This window comes from Arachis hypogaea, chromosome 5 (genome assembly GCF_003086295.3).
Source record: "Arachis hypogaea cultivar Tifrunner chromosome 5, arahy.Tifrunner.gnm2.J5K5, whole genome shotgun sequence".
In the NCBI taxonomy this organism is placed as follows: Eukaryota; Viridiplantae; Streptophyta; class Magnoliopsida; order Fabales; family Fabaceae; genus Arachis; species Arachis hypogaea.
Window position 1 is genome coordinate 78442966 of NC_092040.1, and position 13208 is coordinate 78456173.

Genomic DNA, 13208 nt, shown 5'->3' on the forward strand with positions numbered 1-13208 from the left:
GTCACAGATTTGCAAGAACTCAGCTAAAAACTGATGAGGATCTTCCAATGGAAGTCCATGGAACTTGCAATTCTGTTGCATTAGAGAAACTAATTGAGGCTTAAGCTCAAAGTTGTTTGCTCCAATGGCAGGGATAGAGATGCTTCTCCCATAGAAGTCGGGAGTAGGTGCAGTAAAGTCACCCAGCTCCTTCCTTGCATTGTTGGCATTGTTGTTGCTTTCGGCTGCCATGAGTTCTTCTCCTTTGAAGAATTCGGTCAGGTGCCCTAAAGAGAGTTGTGCCTTGGCTTCTCTGAGCTTTCTCTTCAAGGTCCTTTCAGGTTCAGGATCAGCCTCAACAAGAATGCCTTTGTCTTTGCTCCTGCTCATAAGAAAGAGAAGAGAACAAGAAAATGTGGAATCCTCTATGTCACAGTATAGAGATTCCTTTAGGTGTCAGAGGAAAAGAAGAGTAGAAGACAGAAGTAGAAAATTCGAACTTAACAAAGGAAATGAAGTTCGAATTTTGCATTAAGGGATAGTGTTAGTCCATAAATAGAAGGATGTGAGAAGGAGGGAAGTGATTTTCGAAAATTAAGTGAGAAATTTTGAAAAATATTTTGAAAAACATTACTTAATTTTCGAAAATAAAAAAATGGAAAAGAAATCAAGTGATTTTTGGAAAAGATTTTGAAATTAGAAATCACAAAGATTTGATTGAAAACTATTTTGAAAAAGATGTGGTTAAGAATATGTGATTGATTTTAAAAAGATGTGATTGAGAAGATATGATTTGAAAAGCATTTTAAAAAGATTTGATTTGAAAATTAAAAACTTGACTAACAAGAAAAGATATGATTCAAACATTAAACCTTTCTCAACAGAAAAGGTAACATACTTGAAATGTTGAATCAAATCATTAATTGATAGCAAGTATCAAACACAATGGAAAGAAATTGATTTTGAAAAAGATTTGATTGAAAAATTGATTTGAAAAAGATTTGATTCTGAAAAGATTTTGAAAACTTGAAAAAAAAATTGATTTGAAAACAAAATCTTCCCTTCTAGCCATCCTGGCATTAAACGCCCAGAATGGTGCACATTCTGGCGTTTAACGCCCAAAATGCTACCCTTTTGGGCGTTAAACGCCCAACCAGGTATCCTGGCTGGCGTTTAAACGCCAGTCTGTCCTTCTTCACTGGGCGTTTTGAACGCCCAGATTTTTCTGTGCAATTCCTCTGCTGTATGTTCTGAATCAATTCTCTGTATTATTGACTTGAAAAGACACAAATTAAAAATATTTTTGGATTTTTAATAATAAGGAAAAATCAAAATGCAACAAGAATCAAATAACAATGCATGCAAGACACCAAACTTAGCAGTTTGTATACTACTGACATTAACAAAATGAAAATGCAAATGAGACACACAAGACACTAAAGTCAATAGAATTCAAAGATTAGAGCAAGTAAATCATCAAGAACATCTTGAAGATCACCAAGACATATGAATGCATGCAATTGACACCAAACTTATGATGAGACACTAGACTCAAACAAGAAATATTTTTGGATTTTCTGATTTTTCTGAATTTTTTTGTGTTTTCCGAAAATTAAGTGGAAGAAGGTATCAAAATTCTTAATGAGAATTCCAGGAATCAGTGCAATGCTAGTCTAAGACTCCGGTCCAGGAATTAGACATGGCTTCAAAGCCAGCCAAGCTTTCAAAGAAAGCTTCGGTCCAAAACACTAGACATGGCCAGAGGCCAGCCAAGCCTTAGCAGATCACTGCTCCAAAAGCAAGATTGATAAAAATCAACAAGCTTTTGTGGTGATAAGTTAAAACCTCGGTCCAATGAGATTAGACATGGCTTCTCAGCCAGCCAGATTTCAACAAATCATCATGAAACTCTAGAATTCATCTTCAAGAATTTCGAAAAAAATAAATACCTAATCTAAGCAACAAGATGAACCGTCAGTTGTCCAAACTAGAACAATCCCGGGCAATAACGCCAAAAACTTGGTGTTGTTGCCGGATCTTGGCACTGATGTTACCAAAAGCTTGCTCAAAACTTGAACAATCCCCGGCAACGGCGCCAAAAACGTGGTGCGCGAAATTGTGAACAATACTTTTTCACAACTCTCATAATCCCCGGTCATGAACCCCAAAAACTTGGTAGCTCAATACCATGGCATTACACAACTTCGCACAACTAACCAGCAAGTGCACTGGGTCGTCCAAGTAATAAACCTTACGCGAGTAAGGGTCGATCCCACGGAGATTGTTAGTATTGAAGCAAGCTATGGTCATCTTGTAAATCTTAGTCAGGCAAACTCAAATGGTAATGGTGATGAACGAAAATAACACAAAGGTAAAGATAGAGATACTTATGTAATTCATTGGTAGGAACTTTAGATAAGCGCATGAAGATGCCTTCCCTTCCGTCTCTCTGCTTTCCTACTATCTTCATCCAATCCTTCTTATTCCTTTCCATGGCAAGCTTAAGCAAGGGTTTCACCGTTGTCAGTGGCTACCTCCCATCCTCTCAATGAAAGCGATTGTATATGCTCTGTCACAGCATAGCGGAATTCATCTGTCGGTTCTCAATCAGGCCGGAATAGAATCCAGTGATTCTTTTGCGTCTGTCACTAACGCCCCGCCTTCAGGAGTTTGAAGCACGTCACAGTCATTCAGTCATTGAATCCTACTCAGAATACCACAGACAAGGTTAGACCTTCCGGATTCTCTTGAATGCTGCCATCAGTTCTCGCCTATACCACGAAGACTCTGATCTCACGGAATGGTTGGCTCGTTTGTCAGACGAGCACTCGGTTGTCAGGCGATCAACCATGCATCGTGCAATCAGGAATCCAAGAGATATTCACTAGAGCCTTGATCGCTTGTAGAACAAGAGTGGTTGTCAGTCACCTTGTTCATGGGTGAGAATGATGATGAGTGTCACGGATCATCACATTCATCAAGTTGAAGAACAAGTGATATCTTAGAACAAGAACAAGTGGAATTGAATGGAAGAACAATAGTAATTGCATTAATACTCGAGGTACAGCAGAGCTCCACACCTTAATCTATGGTGTGTAGAAACTCCACCGTTGAAAATACATAAGTATAGGGTCTAGGCATAGCCGAATGGCCAGCCTCCCAATGATCTAAGATAGCATACAAAATGAAGATAGCTACCCCCGATTGTCTCAATACAATAGTAAAAGGTCCTACTTATAGAAAACTAGTAGCCTAAGGTTTACAGAAATGAGTAAATGACATAAAAATCCACTTCCGGGCCCACTTGGTGTGTGCTTGGGCTGAGCAATGAAGCATTTTCGTGTAGAGACTCTTCTTGGAGTTAAACGCCAGCTTTAGTGCCAGTTTGGGCGTTTAACTCCCATTTGGGTGCCAGTTCCAGCGTTTAACGCTGGGATTCCTGAGGGTAACTTTGAACGCCGGTTTGGGCCATCAAATCTTGGGCAAAGTATGGATTATCATATATTGCTGGAAAGCTCAGGATGTCTACTTTCCAACGCCGTTGAGAGCGCGCCAATTGGGCTTCTGTAGCTCCAGAAAATCCACTTCGAGTGCAGGGAGGTCAGAATCCAACAGCATCTGCAGTCCTTTTTGGTCTCAGAATCAGATTTTTGCTCAGGTCCCTCAATTTCAGCCAGAAAATACCTGAAATCACAGAAAAACACACAAACTCATAGTAAAGTCCAGAAAAGTGAATTTTAACTAAAAACTAATAAAAATATACTAAAAACTAACTATATCATACCGAAAACATACTAAAAATAATGCCAAAAAGCATACAAATTATCCGCTCATCAGCGCGCGCCATCTCCCTCTTCCCCTTTTTTATTATTATTTGCCCAAAAAGAAGAAAAAATGCCCAAGAGCTCCCCATAATTCCTACAACTCTTTATTCAATCAAATATCATACAATTCACAAAAATGCAATTTAATTTTAGGATTTATTCATCTACTAATAAGCACAATATACTAACAACCAATCTATACAAACAAATCAATATGAAATGAAAATCTACCTACAATGGCAACTCAAATCACTTATTAAACAAAACTAAAAGAGAATGGAAAGAGTTTACCATGGTGGGGTGTCTCCCACCTAGCACTTTTAGTTTAAGTCCTTAAGTTGGACATTTTGAGGAGCTCATTGTCATGGTGGGTTATGTTTGCACTCATCCTTGAATCTCCAAGGATCTTTGCTTCTCAATTGGTTGATAGAATTTCCACCCATCTTCACTAAGCTTGGGAAAAGTTCAACCTAAGATATGAGTTCCCCTAATTAGTCTTCATATAGCGAACCGGGATCCCATATCTTATCTTCACACCCATCCGTGAGTTGAGTTTCATGATTTTCCGTACGGGTGGTTGACATAAGGGTGGTAGACACATAGAATTCTCTTTAGTCCACCAATTCTTCCTTCTAGACCCATACAAAGTGGTTCTTGTCCCATCATAATCCCTATACCTTAATGCTTTGACCTTAATGAGCCTAATACCAAATTTCTAACCACTACACAATTCTCTTTTTCCTTTAAGTCCACAAAGAGCTCTAAGTTGTCCATCCGTTTCAATCAAACCATATTCAAGTGAAAAAGTGAGGCTTGAAGATAAGAATTTTACCAACTTGAATATTATGTAGGATGGTGACTTAGGAAGGGTTGGTCCCAATGATCTTGCAAACTCTATTCCCTTATGCTCTTTCTTGATTATTTCCACCTCTTTGCAAGCTTCTTCAATTTCAACCTTTCCCCTTTTATCACATGACTTGGTGTTGTCTTCAAGAACTTCATCTTTCCCAATGGGAGGCGATTCAATTTTGCAAGCTCCACTCCCTTGTGCTCTTCTTTGAATTCTTCCACCTCTTTGCAAGCTTCTTCAATAGCAACCTCTTCTTCTTGGTAGCTTTCTTCCAATTCAATATCTTCTTCATTTCTCACCAAGGTCATGGGAGATTATGCTTCTTTTTCTTTAATCTCCATATCATGTCCAGTGGGAGAGGATTCAATGGTCGATAAGAATTTACCAATGATTGAATCCATCTCTTGATCAACCTCCTCAAAGTCTTCATCCATAATATGCCTTGCGGGTTGTACACCCTCCTCAACATCAATTTCAAGTATCTTGGAAGGAGGCTCTATGACTTGACCTTCCCATGGAGGTTCCACATCTCCTAAGTCTTCAACCACTTCCTCTTTAACTATTGCAGCTTTGTCCAATTGTTTTAGCATACAATCGTACTCCTTCTTGATGATTTCCTTTCTGTGACAACTCCCTTCAACTACTCCTTCATCTTTAAGGGTCTCTCCTACCTCCACATTTTGGGCTTCCTCTTGTTCCTCTGGAAATAAGACCGTGTATAACCAATCCATTGCAATTGCATCCCTAAGACGATCCCTTCTTTCTTGCTTCATGTCAATAGAATCATTGGGATCATGTTACTCTTGGATTGATAGATTTGGATGTTCGCCCATGAAGGCCGGTGATGAAATGGAGAGATCATTATGCGGTTGAAAAGGGAGTGCGCTAGTGCTTGAGGGTGGATTGTCGGGGGTATTCAATGATCCAATCTGTGAGGTGAGAGCTTGTAAAGTAGAGGTCAGACCATCTAAGGTAGAGTTAAGTGTGTTCTCCAAGGTCTTTTGTCTTTGGTGAATAACACTAAGAGTGTTATTATCCAATAGAGGTTGGGGTGGATAGGATGGTTCATTTGTTGGGAGAAAGGGCTCATAATATGGAGGTGGTTCTTCTTGATAAGGATATGGAGATGGTGAATATTGATGTGGTGGTTCTGGGTGTGGTTCATATGGTGGTTGGTGTGGTGGATAAGGATTAGGGTCATATGGAGGTGAATGGTGGAAAGGGGCTTGTGAGTATGGTGGTTCAGAGTTATGTTGAGGAGGTGGTTCATAAGCATATGGTGGGGCTTGTTGGTAACTACAAGGGGGTCCACCGTATCCATTGTCTTGATATGCACCATGGAATGGCTCTTGACCATAGTAATTTGCTAGAAGTGGGTTGTCACGAAAGGGTCCACCATAACTGTTGTCTTGGTATGCATCACAGAATGGTTGTTGGTGATAGCACGTTGGAGGGTGTTGTTGCCAAGAGGGTTGATCGAATCCTGGTGGCTCCTCCCATCTTTGATTATTCCAACCTTGATGCATGTTCTCGTTATAGCTTCCATTCCTTACAACAACATTGGAACCAAACTCATAGTGACAAGGGTGAGAATTCATAGTAGCTAATAAAAAAAAAATAAAAAAAAAATAAACAAATAAGCAAAAAGCAAATATTTACAATAATCAATAATAAGGCACATATTTGCAATTCCCTGGCAACGGCGCCATTTTGACGAACAGATTCTTGCGTGGTCTAGAATTTTACAAATAAAGTCTAGTTGAAAGTATAGCTTCTAAACCAACAAGAATTATTTCGTACAAAAACATGGTTGTTACAAGTAACAAACCCTTAATAAATAATAACCAAAGTATTTAAACCTCTGGTCGTCTCTCAAGGAATTGCAGGGAGGTGTGTTTATAATTGGTTATAGAAAAGTATCTTTTTAGGGTTTTTTAGATAAGAAGCAAGAATAGTAAATGGCAAAAGGAATAAACTAATAACTAGAAAAGCTCTTGGCAGGATATGAGAACTGGAAATCCTATCTTAGTTATCCTTATCAATTGTGATGAGAATTGTTCATTGCTCCCACTTAGTTAACCCACAACGAATGAAAGAAAGCCAAGTGGACTAATCAATTTGATTCCTCAAGTCCTAGTAAACTCCTAAGGAAAGACTAGCTTTAGTGGAATCCAAATCAATCAGCAACTTTCAATTATCAATCAACAAAGGAGTTTGATAACTCAAGTGTCACCAATTACTCAACAAAGCCAAGAACATAGAATCCTACTCTAACAACCTTCTAAGCATTTTGTCCAACACTTGGCAGGTATAAAATAAAAGCATAGAAAAGCAATAATGGAATATTAAATCAAAACAAATACGAAATACCTCAAATTGCATTAAATAGAAAATCAAAGCCAACATAAGAGTAGAAGAGAAACTAAATTAAAGGAAAATTGAACCTGAATTTGATGAAGAAATAAACCTAAACTAAGATAAATCCTAAATCCTAAAACCTAGAGAGAGGAGAGAGCCTCTCTATTTATAAACTATATCTAAAACCTAAAATTGTAAATTATGAGAAGTGTCTCCTGGATTCCCCTACTCTGCACCCTCTAATCTATGTTTTTTGGGCCAAAAACTGGGTCAAAAATAATCCAGAAATTGCCTCCAGTGAATTCTCATACGTCCAGCACGTGCGCATGTCACGCACAACTAACCAGCAAGTGCACTGGGTCGTCCAAGTAATACCTTACGTGAGTAAGGGTCGATCCCACGGAGATTGTCGGCTTGAAGCAAGCTATGGTGATCTTGTAACTCTTAGTCAGGATATCAATGATTATCAGGTTTAATTGTGAAAAGTGAAAGAACATGAACTGAGTACTTGTTTTGCAGTGATGGAGAACAAGTTGAGGTTTTGGAGATGCTCTATCTTCTGAATCTCAGCTTTCCTACTATCTTCTTCTTCAAGCACGCAAGGCTCCTTCCATGGCAAGCTGTATGTAGGGTTTCACCGTTGTCAATGGCTACCTCCCATCCTCTCAGTGAAAATGTTCAACGCGCTCTGTCACAGCACGACTAATCATCTGTCGGTTCTCAATCGGGTTGGAATAGAATCCAGTGATTCTTTTGCGTCTGTCACTAACGCCCAGCCCTCTGGAGTTTGAAGCTCGTCACAGTCATTCAATCTTTGAATCCTACTCAGAATACCATAGACAAGGTTTAGACCTTCCGGATTCTCTTGAATGCCGCCATCAATTCTAGCTTATACCACAAAGATTCTGATTAAGGAATCCAAGAGATATTCACTCAATCTAAAGTAGAACGGAGGTGGTTGTCAGGCACACGTTCATAAGCGAGAATGATGATGAGTGTCACGGATCATCACATTCATCAAGTTGAAGAACAAGTGATATCTTAGAATAGAAGCAAGCGTGATTGAATGAAACACAGTAGTAATTGCATTAATCCATCAAGACACAGCAGAGCTCCTCACCCCCAACCATGGGGTGTAGAGACTCATGCCGTAGAAGATACAATGAGAAACGTGTAATGTGTCATGAGGTAGTTATACAATATCAAAAGGTCCTATTAATAGTGAACTAGTAACCTAGGGTATACAGAAATGAGTAAATGACGTAAAATTCCACTTCTGGGGTCCACTTGGTGTGTGCTTGGGCTGAGCATTGAAGCTTTCATGTGTAGAGACTTTTTCTGGAATTAAACGCCAGCTTTTATGCCAGTTTGGGCGTTTAACTCCAATTTTTGTGCCAGTTCCGGCGTTAAAACGCTGGGAATTCTGAAGCTGATTTGCAACGCCGGTTTGGGCCATCAAATCTCGGACAAAGTATGGACTATTATATATTACTGGAAAGCCCAGGATGTCTACGTTCTAACGCAATTGAGAGCACGCCAATTGGGCTTCTGTAGCTCCAGAAAATCTACTTCGAGTGCAGGGAGGTCAGAATCCAACAGCATCTGCAGTCCTTTTCAGCCTCTGAATCAGATTTTTGCTCAGGTCCCTCAATTTCAGCCAGAAAATACCTGAAATCACAGAAAAACACACAAACTCATAGTAAAGCCCAGAAAAGTGAATTTTAACTAAAAGCTAATAAAATTGTAATAAAAACTAACTAAAATATACTAAAAACATACTAAAAACAATGCCAAAAAGCGTATAAATTATCCGCTCATCACAACACCAAACTTAAATTGTTGCTTGTCCCCAAGCAACTGAAAATCAAAATAGAATAAAAAGAAGAGAATATACTATAGACTCCAAAATATCAAAGAAACTTAGCTCCAATTAGATGAGTGGGACTAATAGCTTTTTGCTTCTGAACAGTTTTGGCATCTCACTTTATCTTTTGAAGTTTAGAATGATTGGCATCTATAGGAACTCAGAACTCAGATAGTGTTATTGATTCTCCTAGTTAAGTGTGATGATTCTTGAACATAGCTACTTTATGAGTCTTGCCTGTGGCCCAAAGCACTCTGTCTTCCAATATTACCACCGGATACATACATGCCACAGACACATAATTGGGTGAACCTTTTCAGATTGTGACTCAGCTTTGCTAGAGTCCCCAATTAGAAGTGTCCAGGGTTCTTAAGCACACTCTTTTTTCCTTGGAGCGCAACTTTATTAAATTTTTTTTGTATTTTGTATTCACTGCTTTTTCTTGCTTTAAGAATCAATTTGATGATTTTTCAGATCCTCAATAACGTTTCTCCTTTTCCATCATTCTTTCAAGAGCCAACAATTTTAACATTCTTAAAACAACAAATTCAAAAGACATATGCACTGTTCAAGCATTCATTCAGAAAACAAAAAGTATTGTCACCACATCAAACTAATTCAACTAGTTTCAAGGATGAATTTGAAGTCCTGTACTTCTTGTTCTTTTGTGATTAAAGCATTTTTCATTTAAGAGAGGTGATGGATTCATAGGACATTCATAGCTTTAAGACATGAACCTTAAATTTTATTAATCATGAATTGAGAACAAGACTCAAAATTAGATATAGGATACGACTAATGGTAATAGAAAACAAAAATTTAAATAGACTCCTAATAATAGAAGTGATCACAGAGTTAGGACTCAACAACCTTGATTTTGAGAAGTGGATGTTCCCTCAACTTGTGGGGTATTTGACCCTTCAAGGGAGAGCTTTTGACGCTTCAACTCCTGTAGCTCACGCCCTTGCTTCTCTTTTTCCTTCAGCAATTTGCAGAGCATGCAGTTTTGATTCTGCTGTTCTTCCTTAATTTGTTCCATAGCTTCTTGCAGCTTGGCAACAGATGCTTCTAGACGAGTCCAGTAGTCAATTTCAGGAAGTTCACGGAGGAACTCCTGCGCCCTCCTTTTGATAGAGTTATCTTGCATTTGTCCTTCCATTGACCTCTTGGTGATTGGGTGCTCAATTGGGATGAATTCATCTACTCCCATCCTCACCCCAGCATCTTTACATAGCAAAGAGATTAAGCTTGGGTAAGCCAGTTTGGCTTCAGTGGAGTTCTTGTTTGCAACTGTGTAAATCTCACAAGCAATCAGATGATGAATCTCCACTTCTTTTCCCAGCGTAATACAATAAATCATCACTTCTCTCTTGATAGTAACCTCAGAACGGTTACTAATGGGCAAGATAGAACGCCCTATGAAGTCCAACCAGCCTCTTGCAACTGGTTTGAGATCTCCCCTCTTGAGTTGGTTTGGGACACCTTTTGAATTGGTCATCCACTTGGTTCCATGGAGGCATATGTCCTCTAGAACTTGATCCAACCCCTTATCTACTCTCACCATTCTCCTATTAAAGGATTCATGATCATCTTGTAGTTGAGGTAATTTGGAGACCTCTCTTATTTTGTCCAGATGGAAGTAAATAATTCTCCCTCTGACCATGGTTCTGTAGGTATGAAAAGCGGTTCCAGTCATTCTCTGCTTATCTGTCAGCCACAGATTTGAATAGAATTCCTGAACCATATTTCTCCCAACCTTTGTCTCAGGGTTGGTTAGAACTTCCCATCATCTGTTTCGAATTTGCTCTTGGATCTCCGGATATTCATCTTCTTTCAGATCAAATTTAACTTCCAGGATCACTGACCTAAGAACCATTATTTTGCGGTAATGGTCTGCATGTTCTTTGGTTAAGAACTTCTCTTGACTCAAAAGGTCTTTTGGAGCATTCTCTTTCTTGCCTCTTGAATTGGTTTGTTTTCCTTTGGGAGCCATGATCTTGATGAGCCTTAGCTTAGTGATCATGGAAAAACACACCAAACTTAGAGGTTTGCTTGTCCTCAAGCAAAAGAAAGGAAAGAGGAGAGAGAGAGCAGGAGAGCAAATTCGAATGGTGGGGAAGGGGGTGTGGCCGAACATATATTTATAAGGAAGGGGGAGAGATTTCAAAAATTTTGAAGGAGAATTGAGAAGATATGGAAAGAATTTGAGAGATATTTGAGTTTTTTTTTGAAAAAGATTTGGAAAAGATTTGAAAGAGATTTGAAGAATGATTTTAATTTTGAAAATTTTAAGGTGAATGATGAAAGTTTGAAATGTGTTTATGTAGAAGATTATGGATTAAAACAGGAAAGTTTGAGAAAATTTTAAGTGGAAAGCAAAATCTCTGTCCCCCACCTTTCTGGCGTTAAACGCCCAGAATGGTATCCATTCTGGCGTTTAACGCCCAATTGTTGGCCAATTTGGGCGTTTAACGCCCAGCCAGGTACCCTGGCTGGCGTTAAACGCCAGAAACCCCTTCATCATTTGGGCGTTTCGCTAAACGCCCAGGATGCTACACACCTGGCATTAAAAGCCTAGAATGGTGCCCATTCTGGTGTTTAACGCCCAAAATGGCACCTTTACTGGCGTTAAACGCCCAGAATGGTGCCCATTCTGGCGTTTAACACCCAAATTACCCTTTATTGGTGTTTTTTCGCCAGCAAACTCCTTTTCTTTGCTTTTTAAACTGAATCCTTCTGTAACTCTGTGAATTCCTTCAATTTTGATGATTGCCCTTTGAGAATATGTATCTAACTTTGATTAAACAAAATAGATAACCTACTAATGACTGGGTTGCCTCCCAGCAAGCGCTTCTTTATTGTCTTTAGCTGGACCTTCACTGAGAATCATTCAAGCCTCAGTTTTGAGCACTCTTGCTCAAAATTGCTTTCAAGATAATGCTTGATCCTCTGTCCATTAACTATGAACTTTTTGTCAGAATCAGTATCCTGAAGCTCAACATATCCATATGGTGACACTCTTGTAATCACATACGGACCTCTCCACTGGGATTTAAGTTTTCTTGGGAACAGTCTGAGCCTAGAGTTGAAGAGCAGAACTTTTTGTCCTGGCTCAAAGACTCTAGATGACAACTTCTTGTCATGCCATTTCTTTGCCTTTTCCTTATAAATTTTTGCATTTTCAAAGGCACTGAGTCTAAATTCATCTAGCTCATTTAGCTGGAGTAATCTCTTTTCACCAGCTAACTTAGTATCCAGGTTTAGGAATCTGGTTGCCCAGTAGGCTTTATGTTCCAGTTCCACGGGCAGATGACAGGCCTTGCCATACACAAGTTGGTATGGAGAGGTTCCTATAGGAGTCTTGAATGCCGTTCTGTATGCCCACAGAGCATCATCCAAGCTCTTTGCCCAATCCTTTCTACGGGCAATTACAGTCCATTCTAGGATTCTTTTTAGCTCTCTGTTAGAGACTTCAGCTTATCCATTTGTCTGTGGATGATACGGAGTTGCTTCTTTGTGGCAAATTCCATATCTGACCATAGCAGAGTATAGCTATTTGTTGCAGAAATGAGTGCCTCCATCACTGATTAGGACTCTGGGAACACCAAATCTGCTGAAGATGTGTTTCTGGAGGAATTTTAGCACAGTCTTAGTATCATTAGTGAGTTTAGCAATTGCTTGGGCTGAGCATTGAAGCTTTCATGCGTAGAGACTTTTTTTTGGAGTTAAACGCCAGCTTTTATGCCAGTTTGGGCGTTTAACTCCAATTTTTGTGCCAGTTCCGGCGTTAAACGCCGGGAATTCTGAAGCTGATTTGCAACGCCGGTTTGGGCCATCAAATCTCGAACAAAGTATGAATTATTAAACATTGCTGGAAAGCCCAGGATGTCTACTTTCCAACGCAATTGAGAACACGCCAATTGGGCTTCTGTAGCTCCAGAAAATCCACTTCGAGTGTAGGGAGGTCAGAATCCAACAGCATCTGCAGTTCTTTTCAGCCTCTGAATCAGATTTTTGCTCAGGTCCCTCAATTTTAGCCAGAAAATACCTGAAATCACAGAAAAACACACAAACTCATAGTAAAGCCCAGAAAAGTGAATTTTAACTAAAAGCTAATAAAATTGTAATAAAAACTAACTAAAATATACTAAAAACATACTAAAAACAATGCCAAAAAGCGTATAAATTATCCGCTCATCAATGGCCAAGTGAGCTAAAGTATGAATCTTTGATTAACCTAAGCTCTAACCTAACACACATACACACTCTATGTAACTCTAAAATCATGCCTAGCTACCCAAAATTTTCACTTTTGAATTACATACTCATGTAC